General features: G+C 35.1%; 2 long non-coding RNA genes across 2 annotated transcripts in view; one reads left to right on the top strand and one right to left on the bottom strand.

Moving 5' to 3' along the window:
* The window catches only part of LOC309861185, a 252,083-nt gene that overhangs the window by 25,495 nt on the left and 205,319 nt on the right, over positions 1-21,269 (bottom strand). The window lies entirely within an intron of this gene.
* LOC309861186 overlaps positions 1-21,269 on the top strand; it is a 283,824-nt gene that overhangs the window by 260,486 nt on the left and 2,069 nt on the right. The window contains exon 7 of the long non-coding RNA XR_014309809.1: positions 2,271-2,335. This is a non-coding gene — a long non-coding RNA (uncharacterized lncRNA). The remainder of the gene's footprint in view (positions 1-2,270; positions 2,336-21,269) is intronic.

The raw sequence follows: 21,269 nt of genomic DNA, 5'->3' as shown, positions 1-21,269 counted from the left end.
AACTCTGTCCATAGTAAATATGAAACACCTCATTATTTTTCAAGTATTAAAAAAAAACACTAAAATATTTAAATAAAATGAAGATAGTATATGAGTATTTGAGTAGTATCATTTATAACTGACTTTGAAATTTCAGATTTTGTCCTGTTATTCTATTCGGTGTAAGCTGGGGGAGGAGAAAGAGCCGAATGTACATTTACATGAAGTAGGAAAATAGTAAAATAATCACCTGCAGCTACTCAAAATGATACTCCAAAGTAGATATACCAGAAGCATCAAACACATGAACATAAACAACAGGTAAGTCCTTCAAAACCTGGCTGGGCATTCATCTAGGGACAGTATGAAGAGTAAAGATTCCTGTCAGCTCTCCAATAATGATTGATAAAACTGGGTAGAGAACCAATAATTTATATTTTAAATATAAATTATTATAAATTTTCAATATCATCTGAGAGCCTCAGATGATACTGATACTGCATTCACACAGATTGTCATTGAGAACCACAGGTACAGGGACTTCCTTTTCAGCTCAGATCTGAGCCAAGATGTAAGTTTTAGACCTCAATATTGCATTGATATTTAATATATACAATGGAAACTTCCATTTAGATCAAATTATAAGCAAGGGCCCAGTGTGCTCAGAATTGAGAGATAAGGGGAGACAGGTAGCTCTACAAGATGAACTATAATTGTAGAATAATTTAATCGCCATAGGCAGTTTTCCAGACATAAGTAAGAAATATTATAAAATGACATTTGTAAAGTTAAAACAGAATGTTATTATGGACTCTCCCTGTTACTGTTTTGGGTGAGCCCCCAAAGTCAAAGGATATACAAAAGATATACATCCCCCTATGCAAAAGAAAGGTAAATGGCCCTCTACACTTTTTAGAAATCAACTCTGTTCACATTAGCAATCACCTATGTCCAGAGTATAAAATGATGGGACTGAATTTGCAAGAGAAGATTTCCTCTGAAAGTACTGCCAGAGTGATATGTTTTCTCCTCAAGACCACAAGGAAGGAAGTTCTTTTCCCCTGGTCTCAAGCCAAGAGAAAAGGGGTTATGAAATCATTCAGATAGTTAAGTATTTGTGTCAGGAGATTTGACAGGATGAAATATCCACATGACAAAAGTCATCAGAAAAAAATAATTATCTTGGGGCACCGGGGTGGCTCAGTGGGCTAAAGCCTCTGCCTTCGGCTCTGGTCATGATCCCAGGGTCCTGGGATCGAGCCTCACATCGGGGCTTTCTGCTCAGCAGGAAGCCTGCTTCCTCCTCTCTCTCTCTGCCTGCCTCTCATCCTACTTGTGATCTCCATCTGTCAAATAAATAAATAAAATCTTAAAAAAAAAATAATTATCTAAAAAGGGGCAAAAGAAAGGCAAATATTTTGGAGGCAAGTCCTTTTGATATTAAAACAGTGATCAAAAAATATATAATAATAGTTTAAAATAATATACTTCCTTGATTTTTTTACTATTGATTTATACTTTCAGACTAAGTAAAATTTCTTCTTGTAGATCTTTATACTGTAATGATACAAAGAATTTCTGTCTGCTGGAACAGATTTGCTCTAAAGATTTATGGCCTGTTGAACATTAACCAGGTTTATATTTAACCCAACAATGTTATATTAATATTTCTTTGTTAAATTGACTATAAATAATTTGGCTTCTCAGATACCTATTGAATCAATCATAATAACTTAATTTTCCCCTCATTAATTAATGGGCTAAATAAGATCTTATATATTTGCTTAATTTATGATTGCATTAAAGTTATGATTTTACCTTTTTGAAATGTGCAGTTTTTCAAGGCTATGGCTAGAACTGCCTATTTGGTGGCAGAATAAAAAGGGATAACTGTCACAATCATCTATCCTCCCCCGACTCAGGGTGTGGGAAGAGAGATAACCTCATCATAGATTTTTCTCTCACAGCTACTGCCTGGAGAGTCAATATGATTTTGTCATAGAGTTGTCACAGTGTTTTGCCAAAGCCTTCTGTAATAATGGGTTAAATAAAACATATGATGTATGTTCATTTATATTAACTTGAGAATAAAATTTTACTTTTGATAATTATACTTTCATAGTTTTGAGTGGGTGAGGAAGTGTATCATGTAAAGTCTTTAAGTCTAAACAAGACTTTGTAGACTCCCAGAGAATACTCCAATTAAAACCAGAGCTATCCCCTCATTGTCTGTTTTCCTGCCTCATTTACTCCAGATTTTTTTTACTTTGACCTTGTTTTGGTTTTTCTAGTTTGAAAACTTATTCCCCATTGGTGCCAGTGTGGTCTCTGCCGGTAAAACATGACAAAGGATTAGGTAAGGATGGAAGAATAAATTTTAAAACTGGCAATTTTTTTCCCTCTAGGTAAAGTCATTAAAACAATTTTTCTGCCTGGTAGCAAGAGAAATACCTGTCTTGTTTATCATTGTATCCCAAATGACTGTCAAAGAGTCTTGCAAAAAATAGGCATTCATTCAATAAATACTTGGTTAGTAAGTAATATTGTTGCTTGTGTGAGTGTTTAGTTTCTTCCTTGCTGCGTTTATTAGTGATGTTTCTGCCCATTAACTGCACCCTTCCCTGCCTTGGTCTTCCACCTGAGTTCTGGCAACCTATATATTTAAGTAGGAGAATTAACTCTCAAAATTCCATGCTATGTGCCCAGACTGAGCTCTTATATCCTATTTCATGCCAGGCACTCATCTCAAAATGGCAAAATAGCTTTGGGTAAATATTATATTTTAGTAAGATCAAGAAAAATTAGTTATAGATAGTTATAGATATTTTGTTTTTCTGACAGGTTCTTATCTAAACCTGGATAGTTATGTTTAATCTCCGGATTAGAAATGTAGATAGAGGGACGCCTGGGTGGCTCAGTTCGTTGGACGACTGCCTTCGGCTCAGGATCTTGGAGTCCCGGGAGCGAGTCCCGCATTGGGCTCCCAGCTCCATAGGGAGTCTGCTTCTCTCTCTGACCTTCTCCTCGCTCACTGTCTCTCTCTCTCAAATAAATAAATAAAATCTTAAAAAAAAAAAAGAAATGTAGATAGACCAATTTGCTTCAACATTGCTGGAATCTACTGAGCTGTTAGAAAACTGGCAAGATCTCTAATATACTGTTTCCATCATACAATAATGTTTTTATGCAAATTAATATGGGGTCAGAAAAGAATTAATTAGCAAAAATGACAAAATACAGTCTTAAGCCTGGTAACTATTGTAAAATTTCTGGCTCTCTGTTCTATGTCCTAAAATCCTGGTAGTATCCTTTGAAACTTTTTTTCTTTAATTATAAATCTAAGTCTTCCCTAAATGCTTATTCCTTGAAATTTTGACAATCTAATATAAAGTTTCTCAAAAGTTGACAAACCATTCAAAGAGGTGTTTTCCGTGATAGCATGTCTATACTTCTGTTAAGATGTATCCCAAGACTCAAATGGGAAAAAATATCTTAAAGCACTTCTTCTCATCCAAGCACATCTTTCACTTAATATTTACTTAAGCCACTTTCTTGATAAGGCAAGATGGTGTTAACTAAAATAATATGCTCCAAGAAGATTAAATGAACAACCATTTACAGTAAAAACACTACTGCTTCCTATACAGATAGAATTCACAATGTCAGAAGTACTCTAATGAGGTAGAAGCAAAGTCATCTACACCTAAAAACATTCTAACTCTTTAAAATCTGCATATCAAAAGTGAACTTTCTACTTTCTGCCTCAAAGCTATTCTTCTTTTTTAGACTGTGTTCCAAAAAAATGGCTTTAAAACTCACTCAAGTCCTGGGAGAGATTAATGAGTTTTCTTACACATTTGTTCTAAAATTCTCCCTGCAAGTTATAATCAGAATGCTCTTTTTTAAAACCCAAACTCTACTGTATCAATTTAGAATATGATTTTGCAGTGAGTTCTTTAAGATATTTAAATAGGTCAAGGTGGCATTGGAAATAGGAATCTAAAACAATGACAAACAGGTTGAAAGAGACCAATTAAGAACTTGTTAAGACAAATAATATGCACCCCCCAAAAATCAAGAGAACAATTAAATGGCAATTTAAGCAAATAAACAGTACTATAAAAAATTTTGGCAAAATCTTCTGAGCAAAATGTCTTGAAATTTATTTCAGCCAGAACAGACAGCCATTGATAAGTTTGGTGGAAACAAGGGGGACATGAGTATGCACCATTTTCTGGACATAACAATTCCTGAATATCACTAATCAAGTTTACATAAGCCAATAAAAGTGCATTTTGATTTTGGCTTATACTGATGTAACATAAAGAATAATACATACATCACTGTTTAAAAAATGAAGGCTAAAAACCAATATGATCATCTCAATAGATGCAGAAAAAGCAAGTGATAAAACTGAACATCGATTTATGATAAAAACTCAATGAAATGTGCACAAAGGGAACCTTGACATATTATATAGGTCATATATAGCAAGCTCCCAGCTAAAATATTAAATAATTAAAACTTGAAAACTTTTTCTCTAAGATAAGGAACAAGACAAGGCTGTCCACTCCTACCACTTTTATTCAATATAGTATTAGAAGTCTTAGCCAGAGCAATTAAGCAAGCAAAGAAATAAAAACTATTCAAGTAGGAAAGGAAAAGTAAAATTATAATTATATACAGATACGTGGCATTATATAGAGTAAACCCTAAAGATTCCACTAAAAAATTGTTAGAACTAATAAATGCAGTAAAGTTGTAGGATACAAAATCAAAACACAAAAATTGTTGCATTTCTGTACACTAACAATCAGAACTATCAGAAAGAGAAATTAAGGAAACAACCTAATTTATAATTGCATCAAAAAGAACCAAATATTTAGAAATAAAGTTAGCCAAGGAGATGGAAGACCTGTACATTGAAAACTGCAAGACACTGATGAGAAAAAAAAAAAAAGAAAAAAGAAAAATTGAAAAGATAAATAAAAAGATATCCTGTGGTTATCAATTGGAAAAATTATTATCACCTACATGTTATATCTCATTAATATTACCATATTACCCAAAGAAATCTACAGATTCAATTCAATCTGTATCAAAATTCCAATGACATTTTTCACAATAACAGAATCAACAATCTTAAGACTTGTAGGAAGCCACAAAAGAACCTGAACAGTCAAAGCAATCTTGACAAAAACAAAAACAAAAAGCCGGAAACACCATACTTCCTGATTTCAAACTACGAAACAAAGGTATAGTAGTCAAAGAAGTATCACACTGGTATTTAAAATTGACACGTAGTTCAGTGGAACAGAATAGACAGTCCAGAAATAAACCTATACATCAGTAGTCAGCCAACTACAAAGGAGCCAAGAATACAAAATGGGGAAAAGACAGTCTTTACAGTAAATGGTGCTGAGAAAACTGGACCACTGTCTTTCACCATACACAAAAACAAAATCAAAGTGGTTTAAATGAACACAAAACCTGAACCCATAAAACTTCTCAAAGAATACATACACTGGAAAGATGTTGGTATCTGTGATGATGATCAGTTGGTGATGATTTTTTAGGTATGAAATCAAAGGAAAGGCAACAAAAGCAAAAATTATCAAGTGGGGCTACGTCAAACTGAAATCTTTCTGCACAGCAAAGGAAATCATCGACAAAATGAAAAGGCAACCTATGCAGTGGAAGAAAATATTTGCAAATTATATTTATTAAGGTGTTAATATCCAAAATACATTAAAAATTACACAATCAACCTGATTAAGAAATGGGCAGTGGTGGGATGTTTGAGTGGCTCAGTCAATTGTGTCTGACTCTCGATTTTGGTTCAGGTTATGATCTCCCAGTCATGAGACTGAGCCACAGTCGAGCCCTGTATCGAGCTCTGAGCTGGGTATGGAGTCTACTTGAGATTCTCTCTCCCTTTGCTCTCCTCTCCACACCAAGCTCACACTCTTTCAGAGGGAAAAAAAAAAAAAAAAAAGGACAATTTTCCAAAGAGGACATAGAAATAGGCAACAGGTGTCTGAAAAGAGGTTCAACATCACTAATTATCAGGAAGAGGCAAATCAAAACCACAATGAGATCTCCCCTCACACCTGTTCGGATTGCTATTACCAAAAAGACAAAAAATAACAAATGTTGAAGATGTGGAGAAAAGGGAAACCTTGTGCACTGCTGAGGGAATGTAAACTGGTGCAGCCACTATGGGATTGTGTGGAGTTTCCTTTACAAATCAGAACTACCGTATGATCCAGCAATTCCACTTCTGTGTATTTATCTGAAGGAAATGAAAACACTAACTCAAAAAAATATAGGGACTTCCATATGTATTACTACATTATTTACAAAAGCCAAGACATGGAAACAACCTAAGTGTCCATCAATGGATGAATGGATAAAAAATGTGTTATTATTTATAATGGACCTTACATACCTAAGCACAGATGTGATTGAGTATTATTCATCCATAAAAATAGAAAATCCTGGGGCACCTGGGTGGCTCAGTGGGTTAAGCCTCTGCTTTTGGCTCAGGTCATGATCTTAGGGTCCTGGGACTGAGTCCTGCATCAGGCTCTCTGCTCGGCAGGGAGCCTGCATCCCTCTTTCTCTGCTTGCCTCTCTGCCTACCTGTGTTTGCTCTCTGTCAAATAAATAGATTTTAAAGCCTAAAATTTAAAAAAAAAAAAAATCCTGCCATTTCTGATAATATAGATGGTCCTTAATGACTTTATGCTACGTGAAGTAAGTCAGACAGAGAAAAAACAAATACTCTAAGATCTCACTTATATTTGGAATATAAAACAAAACAAAGCAAAACAAAACACCTCATAGATATACAGAAAATACTGATGGCTGCCAGAGGATAGGAATGAGGGGCAGACAGTACGGATGAAAAGGGTCAAAAAGTACAAACTTCCAATTATAAAATAAATGTTATGGATATAATGTATAACACATTGTCTATAGCTGATACTGTATGGTGTATTTGAAAGTCTCTATAAAAGTAAATTTTGGAAGTTCTCATCACAAGAAAAAAATCTGTAATAAGATTGTGATGCCGCTGCCTTCGGCTCAGGTCATGATCCCAGGGTCCTGGGATCGAGCCCCGCATCAGGCTCTCTGCTCGGCAGGGGGCCTGCTTCCTCCTCTCTCTCTGCTGCCTCTCTGCCTACTTGTGATCTCTGTCTGTCAAATAAATAAATAAAAAAAAAAAAAAAAAAAGATTGTGATGGATGGGACGCCTGGGTGGCTCAGTTGGTTGGACGACTGCCTTCGGCTCAGGTTGTTATCCCGGAGTCCCCGGATCGAGTCCCACATCGGGCTCCCAGCTCCATGGGGAGTCTGCTTCTCCCTCTGACCTTCTCCTCGCTCATGCTCTCTCTCACTGTCTCTCTCTCTCTCAAATAAATAAATAAAATCTTAAAAAAAAAAAAAAAGATTGTGATGGATGTTAACTAGACTTACTGAAATCATTTAACATATATACAAGTGTTAAATCACTATTTTGTATCCCTGAAACTAATATGCTAATTATTACACAGTAAAAAAAACAGCAATACATATACTGATTTGGACTCACCCATTTTATACCATCTTTATTCTATAGTTTGAAAGTAAGTTAATGAAAAACTAGGTTATATTTTTTAAGAGATTAAGTATATATAGTAATCTAAGTATAATTACTTTATAATCCCTTTAAATTCAACCATCCTCATTCATTTGATAAAAAAATTAATTCTATAATTATATATATATATATTTAATAGTAAACTGGATACCCCTTCCCCTATGAAAAGGCTTATATTCCATATTGCATGGTAATGATTTTAATTTACATTCAACCAGCACAAAGTGACAGACTCTATTACCTCATAATCGTTAAACTCTGAAGGAAATGTTTTGAGTGAAAATATTAAAAATTATTTTTGTTTTTAAATGGAAAGCCCTTTGCAAATTGGGTGATCATCCCCAAACAAATCTAGGATGTATTATTTGACAAGATTTTAAAGCCTAAATTTTTAAATTGTCACTGGAGGAAATAAGTATGCATAGATTTTCAAAGTTCTAAAAGGTGAATTAATTCCTATCTTGTCATTTATTCTGAGGATTTTCTATGTTAAGAAAATTGTTTTGGGGTGCATGGGTGGCTCAGTTGGGTAAGCATCTGCCTCCGGCTCAGGGTGATCCCAAGGTCTTGAACTCCAGCCCAGCCCAGATCACGTTGGGCTCCTAGCTCACTGAGGAGCCTCCTTCTCCCTCTCCTGCACCCCCTACCTGTGGTCTCTTTGTCAATAAATAAAAATCTTAAAAAAATAGAAAGTTGTTTTATTGTAAGTTATATGTTATATATATTAATACATAGAATTATTTCTTGGGTTTTCCTCATTCTTTAGGCTTAATTAAGAACACAGAAGTGGATGAACTGGAAGGTATTATGCTGAGTGAAATAAGTCCATCAGAGAAAGACAATTATCATATGGCTTCACTCATATGTGAAATAGAAAAAACAGGGCAGAGGACCAAAGGAGAAGGGAGGGAAAACAGAATAGGAAGTCATCAGAGATAGAGAAAAGCCATGAGAGACTCTTAATCCATAGGAAACAAACAGAGTTGCTGGAGAGGAAGGGGGTCACGGGGTGGGGTAATTGGGTGATGAGCATTAAGGAGGGCACGTGATGTGAGGAGCACTGGGTGTTATACACAACCGAGGAGTCATTGAACACTATATATGAAACTAATGATGTACCGTATGTTCACTAATTGAATTTAAATAAAAAAATGGACATTAGATAATTACGTTGTCACCAAAATAAGTATTTAAATTTGAAAAGGTTAGCAACATGTTTTACCCTCTGTCCTCTTTTTAATAAGGGTCCTTATTTCTAAGCATCCATGTTTTTATTTTCAGCATTTTAATTTGCACAAGCCACTAAGGGAGGTTTGTGTGCAGAGAGATTGTGTCCTTTTATAATGTTGACACTCTATTTTTAATTTTTAATGGAGGCTTGCAGTAACTCAGTTTGGAAATTAGAAGAAATCAACACTCCCACAAACTTGACCTTTCATTAGCTCTGTGGAAAGCCCAAGGATGTTTATAGTTGTCAATATACAGTCAAATTTTCCTATTTATCTACTCAAACAGTTCTAGAAAAGGTCAGATTGTATTTATAACAGTGGTTGGGCTGCTGTAGATATCTATCACTAGGGGCATAAAATAGTCTTTGCAATGATTTTACTGCAAGCCAAGAGGAACAATCAGAAATGTTAATTATGACAGAAAGAATGAGTGCTGTTAGCTAAAGGATTTAAAATATCTTGGAATCCTAGTTTTACTTAAAGAAATATAAGGAAGAAAAGCAGGTGCACAAGGATGGTTTCCCCTAATGGAAAGTTGTATTTTTTCCTTTTCTTTCATAAATATACCCATACCATAGTTGGTCAGATTAATCAATATTGAGACTAAACTTGTTTTGCAAATTCAACATTCTATTACTTTTAAACATTTGAATGTCTTAGAAAATTACATACACTAAGCTAGCTAGTGAGTACAATAGAAAAGCAATCACCCATTTTATGTTTTTTATTTCCCCCAACGTGAGCACCAGTCACATTTCTCCAATTAGCATGGGGTCTAATGTTAAGCAAAATGACACATTTCTTGTGGCACAAGTTTTACAGACCAAATGAAGCTTTTGGACAAAGTGATTATATGTAATACTGTAAACTTTAAACCTGACTGCATGGTTTTCTGTTTACTTTCTATATTGCTAAAAATTGAAAGTCTCATAACTTTCCTATTTCCCTGATCACAACTAACTGAAAAAATAAAAACTTATAAGTCAAACAAAAATCTTTTATTGCAGCAACGTAGTTCACTATTTGCAGTTTTTCTGATCTGTTTTAGAAAGAACATTTTCTACTTAATGTGGCCCTTGCCTCGGCAATACCAAAACTAAATGTAGTGTTTTCTTACATGCTAACAAATGACTCTAACAAATGAAGGAGATAAAGGACCATAAACTCAGAGAGACTCCATTACACCACGATACGCTAGACCCTTACTGGACTTAAATAAAGACTATTTCCTAAACAACCAGCACTGGGACTTATTTTAATAAACCAAGTCCAGGCTTATCAGGAAGTTTTGCTCTGAACCTTTAATTAGCTTAACTAAAATGAATCTCCCCCCTCTCTCCTTCTCTTTCTTGCTCTTAAAAATTCCTAATTCAATCACTTCTGTCATTGGTTTCCTTCTCTTGCAAATGAATATGCTCAGCTTTGTGTGTATGTTTTGTGGTTGTTGCTCTTTGTTTCATTTTGTTCTCACCTTCAGTGTAAATTCTTACCTTACACTTCAACAGTATGAGGGAACCACTGAGATTTCTTTAGGAGTCTCACTCACAAGTACTGTGACACTTGTTGACATAAAGTTAAACCTTAGCTTTCATGGGAACTTTTTTGCTCAGATTAGTTTTCTGGTGGTCCCACACCGTGAGTGAGTAATAGAAAATTACCATCTCCTGTGAGAGCTTGTTTTAATTCTCTAAAGGACTTTTAATTTTTCCATAAAATTTCATTTTTAAAAAAAAAGATTTTATGCATTTATTTGAAATAGAGAGAGAGAGAGGGAAAGCATGTATATGGACGAGTTGGGTGTTGCTGAAGGAAAGGGAGAAGCAGACTCTATGCTGAGCAGGGAGCCTGATGTATGACTTCATCTGTGGCTCGATCCCAGGACCCTGAGATCATAACCTGAGCTGAAGGCAGACACTTACCTGACAAAGCCAACCAGAGAACCCCTAAAATTTCAGTTTTGACTTGTTTTTGACTTGTGATTTGGGGGGGAGAAAAAAGGCTATTGCAGCCTTTTTCAGGATTTGTGTTTTTCATCTGTAAAGGACAACGCTTCTGTGTCTATTTTATGTGAAGAGTGGTACCGCCAAGCTTTAAACAGATCCTCCTCCCTCGTTGGAATCCATTTTAATTTGAATTATGGTTAGCCTTTTCAGTTGCTTATAAAATATGTCATTATGTGTATATTCTAGGAATATCTACCCAACACATAAGCTATAATACAAAAAGGGAGTACATTAATACACTGGATTATAAAGTTTTACAGAATATTCAGAAGCTCTAATGTTAATTGGTTTACAGAGACTCTGAATACTTACAGATTTCTAGAGCAATGTTTGGCTTTCTAAAGAACATTTTGCTGTTTAGACAGCAATTTTAAAAAGTGGGTTTATCCTTGTTTAGTTGGTTATAAAATTAAAAGTAATGAAGCTTTTTCATTATCATATTCAGTTCATGTTTTTAAATAAAGTATTAATATGATTTTACAAATACAAAAAGGGAAAAAAATTTTTTTTTATTTTATTTATTCCTTTGACAGAGACAGATCAGAAGTAGGCAGAGAGGAAGGCAGAGAGAGGAGGAAGCAGGCTCCCTGCTGAGCAGAGAGCCCGATGAGGGACTCGATCCCAGGACCCCGAGATCATGACCTGAGCTGAAGGCAGAGGCCTTAACCCACTGAGCCACCCAGGCGCCCCAAAAAGGGAAAATTTTTATATGATGTTTCAAATAAAATGAATCACTTAAATTTGATAAGATGATTTTTTTTTTTTTCCACTTGTATGCAGGTTTTTTTTTTTTTTTTAATTTATTTTTTATTTTCAGCATAACAGTATTCATTATTTTTCACCACACCCAGTGCTCCATGCAATTCGTGCCCTTTATAATACCCACCACCTAGTACCCCAACCTCCCACCCCCCACCCCTTCAAAACCCTCAGATTGTTTTTCAGAGTCCATAGTCTCTCATGGTTCACCTCCCCTTCCAATTTCCCCCAACTCCCTTCTCCTCTCTAACTCCCCATGTCCTCCATGCTATTTGTTATGCTCCACAAATAAGTGAAACCATATGATAAGATGATTTTGCCCTGGTTTTACCTGAGTATAAAAATGTAAGTGTGATCTGTTTTGTAAAATATTTACTTTACTATTCTACAGAAAACATAATTAGTGAAAACTTCCTATTCTTGATAACAAGTTTACTGGCCTTAGGTTACTTTACTTTCAAAGATGTTTAAGATTGACCTAAGATTATATTAATAATGGAAAACGTAAATTAGACATCCAATAAAATGAATTATAATATCCAATATCTTCATAAAACAGATTATTTCTGGTCACTTCAGACATGGTAAAACTTACATGAAACTAGAGTTTCCCTAATAAAATTACTGAGACCAAATGACATATTCTGTAGGATGGTTTTTAAATCGGCATTAAATAATTTGTTCTTTAGGGATGCCTAAATCTAATTTCTGAGGTACCTATTTGGCGTTGATACTTTAGAGATTTTATTGATTGAGTAGTTTTAATTAAAACAAATAAAATAAAACAAAATTCCTAAGATGGAGAGCAAAAGCAACAGTAACAATAGTTACTATATTTTTTCTTACATCTTAACTACTTTGTTCTTTTTTTAACAATTATCTAATTGTATTGTAGTAATAACACCATGAGATCCGTCTTTTCAATAATTTATTGAGTGTACAATATAGTACTGTTTAACAATAGACCCAATGTTGTATAGTTTGTCTCTAGAACTTACTCCTCTTATATAAGTAAAACTTTCGACCCAAAAAACAGCAAATTCCCAACTCCTGTTGGGAGCCATGAGGCTTGATCCAAGGGCATTGCCCCACTAGGTTAAGGTTTGAACTAATGTAGGCCTAACCCTGCTGAGGGAGTCATCGCCCTGCAGTTGACTGCCGAGGGCAGGATACCCCCACAGATAAGCGTAGTCTGTTAGTCTCTTGCCTTTTCCCCTGATCCCCGTATCTCTCCCAAATAAAGAGCCCCTTGCTGGTCTGCCGCAAACATCTCTCAGGCTTATGGGCTGGAGCAACTCCAAGGAGATAAATTATCTTGTACCCAGGACAATGGAGAACTTTAAATGTGTACTGCAACAGACGGTGTCCTACAGTAGCAACACTGTACGTTATTTGCTATTCTAGTGCTTCTCCTTCATCTTCTATATTGTTCAGCTTTGGATATTGCCACTGCCTGTATTCTATTTCTGCATGTTTTATGCAAAACTCTTCAAGACCCAAGACCTAAGTTGATGTTTGTCCAAGGATTTCACAAACCGAGCCATTAAAATACACCATGCCTTCTACAAAGGTAATGCCTCTCGTTCCTACTTCTTCCCTATATACTTAGTTTCTTCAGAAAGCTTCTCGTTTTTCATTAGCCTATCTCCCATTTTCTTGCAGTTCTTTACTATCTAGTTTATCCCTAAAGCTCTTCGTTTTCCATTAACCTATACCTTCTTTTACTGCAGACCCCAAAATAAGTTACCAAAAGGCACATATTTGTGCTACCTCCCATGGCTTTCTGAGGGACATGATTACTCAAGAAGCAACACCCTGTCCCCCATCCCTGGCTACAGTCTGTACTCTTTATGGCTTAACTAAAATAACATGTGGTGAACAAAGAGAAATTATCCGATGAGAGCATATAACCACCTACCCAAATTAAACTGCCTATATAAGCAGCTCAAAAATCAGAATAAAGATGGGGATGCCTGACTACCGACCAGAACTCACTGTGTGGCTCTCCCATTCATCTCACCAATGCCACCCCTCCTTTGGGGACACCTGTACCTGTTGAGGTTAGACCTCAACAGGACTGGACAACTCCCTTCCCCCAGACCCTGAAAATCACCATTCTACTATCTATGACTCTGACTCCTTTAGGTACTGCATATAAGTAGAATTTTGCAGTATTTACCCTTCTGTGACTGGCTAATTTCATGGACCATAATGTCCTCCAGGTTAATACATGTTGTTGCATATGGCAGGATTTTCTTCACTTTTAAGACTGAACAATATTCTCATTGTATGTATATATCAAAGATTCTGTAGCCAAACATTTGTTGAGGAATCTCTAGATTGTTGCCATTTGCTGGATACTATGGATAATGCTGCAGTGAACCGGAGAGTGCATAAGTCTCTTTGATAACCCCGATTTCAATTCTTTTGGGTATATATCCAAAACTGAGATTACTGGTTCATATGGTAGTTCTGTTTTTAATCTTTTGAGGGAACCCCATACTATTTTCCATAGTAGCTACACCATTTCACATTCCCACCAACAGAGCACAAGTGTTCCCTTTTCTTTACATCTTTACCAACGCTTGTTATCTCTTGTCTTTTTGATAGTAACCATCCTAACAGGTGTGAGGTGATCTCATTGTGGTTTTGATTTGTGACTCCCTCATGATTAGTAGCACTATCTCATGATTATTTTAATTTATAATTCTTTAATTGCATATGATAAAGAGTATCTTTTCTTTTTTGAAATATTACTTGTTTTTATTATGTTCAAGGGCACGTATGGTGATGAGTACTGGGTATTATACACAACTAGTGAATTGTTGAACACTACATCAAAAACTAATGATGTATTATATGTTGGCTAGATGAGTATCTTTCCATGAGCTTATTTCTCATCTATAGATCTTCTTTAGTGACATATCTGTTCAGGTCTTTTATTTACTTATTAATTGGTTTATTCATTTTTTCACTCTTCATCTTATAGCATTCTTTGTGATTTGGGATAATTGTCCTTTTTCAGTATATCTTTTGCAAATATTTTCTCCCAGCCTGTGGTTTGTCTTCTCATTAACTTGTATCCATTTCTAACCTCCATTAAAGTTGAGAATACTAGACGCATGTGTGAATCATTGTTACATCAAGACTTGGCCAAGTGTCTGCTCATTCTAGAATATTAATGTTAGTGTCAGATATGGTTCAATTCTAATCCCATATCTTCTACTTACTAAACGTATAACCTTCAAATTTTACTGTTTAACGTACAGATTTACTACTTAACCTTTTAACATTATCTCATCAAATGGTTTTTAATGAGCATGAAATATCACATGTGTTATTAAAGCTCTGTCAGAACATAAAGAATATATGCAGATACACTAAACAAATGGTACAGTATTACAAGAACACATAAGGAATTCATTAAATAGTGCAGTCTTAGCAGGTGCTCAGTTAGAGCTCATAGAGACTGCAATTCTCTTCAGGAACTATACAATCATTCAGGATACAGTACAGTCATGTGGCCATGGTTCCTTTATTGCTTTCATAGCAACAGCTGTACATTATTTGCTATTCTAGTGCTTCTCCTTCATCCTCTGTATTGTTCAGCTTTGGATCTTGCCAGTGCCTGTATTCTATTTCTGCATGTTTTATGCAAAACTCTTCAAGACAGACCCGATTGGTTTGAAGAACTCATATACCAGCACTATTATTAAGCTCTGCCTCACCTATGGTTGGATGGCTTTGGGCTAGATATCCTTTCCATGCCCACTCAGCTGTTGCAAGAATGACTGAGGGCACCTGGGTGGCTCAGTTGGTTAAGAATGACTGAGCCTGTACTCAGCTTCTCAAGGGAAAAAAAATACTGTGATTTAAAAAAAAACACACACACACACAAAAACTTACTATTGATATACATATGTGTGTGTGTGTATATATATATATATATATATATATATGAATTTCAAATATATAAAATTTACATACAAATGTACTATTATTTTATACCATACTACATCTTAATAAGTTGACCATATTGACTTTACACCTGAAATCAACAAACATGTCTCTTCCACAGGGGCTTTATTTTTTTCTGGGAACATTCTTTCTAGATATTTTTATAACTGATCTCATCTAGTAATTCCAAACTCAGCTTAAATCATTAGAATTTCTCTGGCCAACCATCTAAGGTCACTTCCCACTCAATTACCAGGTTACCACGTTATCAAATGAAATACCCTATCTAAAACTGATTTATTTTTCTCTTTGTTATTGTACGGGAATATAAGCATCATTAAGGCCTGGAGTATGTCTGTTTCATCACCCTGAATCACGACAGCTCCACACATTGGCTAGAGCAGATTAAATGCCTATTAGATGATTAGAATACACTAGTTTATTAGTAGACATTTAGGACAATTATTTCCCTCCAGCAGATAAGTATATCAAATACCTTGGCCTTACACAATTATAGAAAGTGTTCCTGACAAATGCTCCCCAAAATTTAATACATGAAAATGTCATATATCTTTTAGTTTCCTGAGATAGGACTTCTATACATTCTGACAATGTGTAGAGGCTTTGTTTGCTATTTGGTTTTCCGAGCCTCTTGAATGCTTTCAAACCCCTAAACTCTGCTGGTGTTGGATTGGGAGTATCTTATAAACCACTGCAGTGATTCTCTAGTCCCCAAAAGCCTAGATTCTATGCTCTGGGTAACATCAAAAAACAATAGTGTCTTTATCTTCTGAAATCTAGAGAGATCTGTTTCCTTTTCAAGTTCTCATAGCTTGCCGCATGGGAACAGTTTACAGGATAAGGAAACTTCAAATTCCACAAAATAAAGAAATAGATATTAGTATTTTATTTTTTGTAGGGAAAGACAGTGACACAGGGTTGTTTTTCAGTATTTTTCATGACACTATTGGTTAAATGATACCTATAATTCCTTATTATGCATATATAGTAAATACTGAAAAAATAAAAAAAAAATGGAATGAGGGAAGGTACAGAAAGAAAGAAAAGAAATGTAGACAGTTAAACTTTGGTATTTTTTTTTTCCAGAGTTTTGACATTATTTTAATTATTAATTGCAAAAGCATAAAATGTTATTTTATTCTTTCTAGTTTTTTCCGCTAACAGCAGACCTAAAATTTGAGATCACTTTATCACATTTGGTAACTTCCAAAGTAGACTCTAATTTATAAGAGTAGTTTACACAGGAAGATTCCTGAGAATATTCTTTTCACACAGCCACGATAATGTCTTCCTGGCATAGTGCTGGAGGGCTCTTTTTGTATTAATAAGTTTTGTGGCCAGAAATCTTGCTTTTATTCAAAGAAAAGAATATGAAGAAAGCAAATAATTTGTACAAAATTGTAAACGAAATGTTTCCTTAACATCTGAAGAAAATAGAAGTACATGCAAACAAAAATGTGTAAACAGATTTGTAATAAATGTAATTTTTATTTGATATAAGGTCATAATTTAAAAAGATAAAAAGTAAGAGCCTGTAGGGTGAAATATTTCTTGAAGTAGTAATGGCATGAATTTCAGGTGCTGGTAAAAATGAAAAAGTAATTTTTAATATTATGCCTCTGGAATTAAATTAAAAATTGACTTTTTGCTATACTTAAATCAATTTTTATTATCTCTCTAATGTTATCATTTTAGAATTATAAAAAGGGTATGAAATGGGAATAAAATGGAATAGTTTATGTAGATATATAATTCTTTTATTGGTTTATTTTTGAAGTAAATTGGGAGAGTATTTTTGGAGCATTACCAATTGAGAATACAAATATAACAAAATCCATTCTGGGTAGTTTACTAAAATAAGTTAGGTTGTTCACAAATTGTCGGGGAGGGCCAGAAAGTAGGAACTATGCCTAAACACACTATTTAGCACCAATGACACTGAATCTGGGTACCAGCATTTCTGTTACTACAATCCATAAAGAATCAATTCTTCATTACCACACTGATGGAGCACAGAGAAGGGGCACCTGGGTGGCTCAGTGGATTAAGCCTCTGCCTTTGGCTCAGGTTATAATCTCAGGGTCCCGGGATCAAGCCCTGCATCGGGCTCTCTGCTCAGCAAGGAGCCTACTTCCTCCTCTCTCTCTCTCTCTCTGCCTACTTGTGATCTCTGTTAGGTAAATAAATAAAATCTTAAAAAAAAAAATACTTGGATGAGTGTGTGTGTGTGTGTGTGTTTGTATGTATGCATATACACACACACACATACACACATAGGAGAGAGGGAAAGAAAGGAAGAGATAAACATGAACAAATGATTATTTGAAGCTTTTGCCTTTAAAGTCTTCAATCAATCATCAATGAAATGCTTTTGTTTATTTGACTAATTTTAAAATTAAATGTACATGACCTACTACTATTTTATCTGCTACTATTTTACCCATAAGGATGCTTGGCACATAGTGAGAACTTGAAACATATTATTAAATGAATAAAGAGATGAGTAAGGTAAAAAGGATAAATTTAGGCAACATCAACAAATTGATAAAGAAAAACCATAAGTGTACATTTTTAAAATATGTTCTGACCTTAAAGTGACTGAAGAAACTCAGATAACAATCAAGATACTGGCATGGACAGACTACTCAGCTTTAAATCCTGAAAGTAGGGAGGGTTGAAAGACAAGAGGACAATTACATAACTAAAAATGTTTAAAAAAAAGGTACACTGCAGAGCAAGAAAAATTGATGTAGAAAAATCATTATTGAGATAGATCAGATTATTCAGTAAATCATTCCTTCCTTGCTACCTATTATTGAAGAACCACTTCCTGACCCGCTGATGTTTGGCCAAGTAATGGCTCTGAGAATATGAGTAGACATATAGTGGGCCTGTTTAGAAACTGGGCCTAACGAGAATTTTGAGAGATTCTGCATGTCCTTTATCAGCCTGTGATTCTTGCCTTAGAAATCTATGACCCAATATCTAGAGCTCCATTAGCCCAAATCCCAAAATGAGATACAAAGAGCAAATCCTCCATAGCCGACTGGCACTCAACAGCCAGAAGCAGAGTTGTTACCGCCAAACTCAGATACATGAACGAAGCTTATCATCGTACCATAATTTCATTTGGGTGGTTATATACTACTACAACGGCAAGAGCTGAACACATGGACATGAGTCATGGATCCATGTTCATGGACTGGAAGAATTAATATTATTAAAATGTCCTTACTACCCAAAGCAATTGATAGATTGAATACAATCCTTATCAAAATGCCAATCACATTTTCACCAAACTACGACAGATAATACTAAAATCTGTAGGAAACCACAAAAGACACTGCAGAGCCAAAGCACTTTTGAGAAAGAATGAAGCTGAGAATATCACAATTCCAATTTTCATGATATAGTAGAGAGCTATAGTAAACAAAACAGTATGGTACTGGCGCAAAAACAGACATACAAATAAATGATTCAGAAGAGAGGACCTCAATTATAAAGTCAATTAATATGTGACAAAAGAAGGAAGACTATACAATGGGGAAAAGCCATTCTCTCCAATAAATGGTGCTGAGAAACTAGACAGCTACGTGCCAATGAATAAAACAGGGCCACTTTTTTTATACCATGCACAATAATAACCTCAAAATGGATTAAAGATATAAATGTGATACCTGAAACCATAAAACTCCTAGAAGAGAGCACAGTCAATAATTTCTTTGCTATTGGCTGTAGCACCATTTTTCAGGATATATCTCCTCAGGCAAGGGAAACAAAAGCAAAAATAAACTACTGGGACTACCCCATAATAAAAAGCTTTTGCACAGTGGAAAACCACTGGTTGATAAACCATCAATCAAATGAAATGGCCACCTACTGAATGGGAAAAGGTAAATATCTTTATATATCTTTAAAATATATAAAGAACTTATATAACTCAATACCAAAAACAAACAACAAATGGACAGAGGACATAAACAGACATTTTTCCAAAGAAGACATACAGATGGTCATTAGACACATAAAAAGATGCTCAACATCATTTATCTATCAGGGAAATGCAAATCAAAACCAAAAGGAGACTTACCTTACACCTGTCCAAATAGCTAGTATCAAAAGGACACAAAATGACAAGAGTTAGCAAGGATATGTAGTAAAAAAACCTCTGTGCCCTGTTGGGGGAATGTATACTGGTGCAGCTACTCTGGAAAGCCAAACAGAGTTTTCTCAGAAAATTAAAAATAGAAATACCATGTGATCCAGTAATTCCACTACTTGGTATTTACCCAAAGAAAACAAAACCACTAATTTGAAGGTATGTATGCACCCCTATACTGCAACAATAGCCACGCTATGGAAGCAATCCAGGTATCCACTGACAGATGAATAAAGATGTGGGGTATGTATATGTGTGTGTGTATGTGTGTGTGTGTGTTTAAATGAACAGTAAAGATAAACTGAAAAGCTCTGTGGTAGCAAAATAATAGGATTCCAAAGATGCCCATTTTTTTTTTTTAGGATTTTATTTATTTGAGAGAGAGAGAGCATAGGAGGGGAGAGGTCAGAAGAAGACTCTTCACCGAACAGGGAGCCCCAGGTGGAACTCGATCCCAGGACTCCAGGGTCATGACCTGAGTGAAAGGTAGTTGCTTAATCAACTGAGCCACCAGGCACCCTACCCATGTCTTAATACAGTATGTTAGTTTACCTGACAAAGGAGAATTAAGATTGCAGATGGAAATGAGGTTGCTTATCAGTTTATTTTGAGATGAAGAGATTATTTGGGGTTATCCAGGTTGGCTCAATACAGTTGAAAAATTGCTTATAAATGGAGAACAGAGACAGACCTGAAAGAATCCAAGATGGCAGCATGAGAGGGACCCAGCTGGCATTACTGGACTGGAAGAGAAAAGGGTTACAAGGAATGGGGGTAAGACTGTAGAAGCTGGGAAATTCCAGGAAATGGATTACACCCGGAGTCTCCACAAAAAAAAAAAAAAAAAAAAAATGGCCCTCCTGACATCCTGATTTTAACCCAGTGAAGCTAATATTGGTCCTCTCTCTACCAGAACTATAAGCTCATAAATTGTATTATTTTAAGCTACATAAACAAGCAGACAGGGCAGTATCTTCCACATAAATAGCAAGTGTCATGTGATAGTGGAGCAATGTTTACAAATTTTTCAGAACAATTTTAACCCAAATATTATAATCGTTGCAAATTTATTGAAACAACAGAGATGAAACAAAGATAAAACTATTAAAAAAAAAGTATACACGAGAAAGTCTCGAAGAAAGTTCTTGAGTGGATTTCAGCCAACAACAAAATAAATCCAAGTAAGATAATTACAAGTCAAAAGCTATAACAAAACAGACAACTAATAATGAGCAATTAGAACAATTTCCACAGAACTTAAGCCCAAACAGCTAAGTATTATAGAAAGAAACATCTTAAATACCGTAAGTCTTAAAAAATAAAATGAATATAACTGTCTAATAGGAGGCAGGAAGAAAGAGGAAAGAAATTAATAGCAGGAAGTAAAAGTGTACTTATCTGTCATTTTTCACGGTCATTTTATGTTTATTTTTAGTCCATTTTCTGACTTAAGATATGGCTTATTTTGGTGAATATTCCATGCGCACCACAAAGGAATTATTTTCCACTTTTGGGTGAGG

The sequence above is a fragment of the Mustela nivalis genome, assembly GCF_964662115.1.
Source record: "Mustela nivalis genome assembly, chromosome: 3".
Classification (NCBI taxonomy): Eukaryota; Metazoa; Chordata; class Mammalia; order Carnivora; family Mustelidae; genus Mustela; species Mustela nivalis.
The sequence above is the reverse complement of the archived record's forward strand: the minus strand, read 5'-3'. Positions and strand labels throughout refer to the sequence as shown.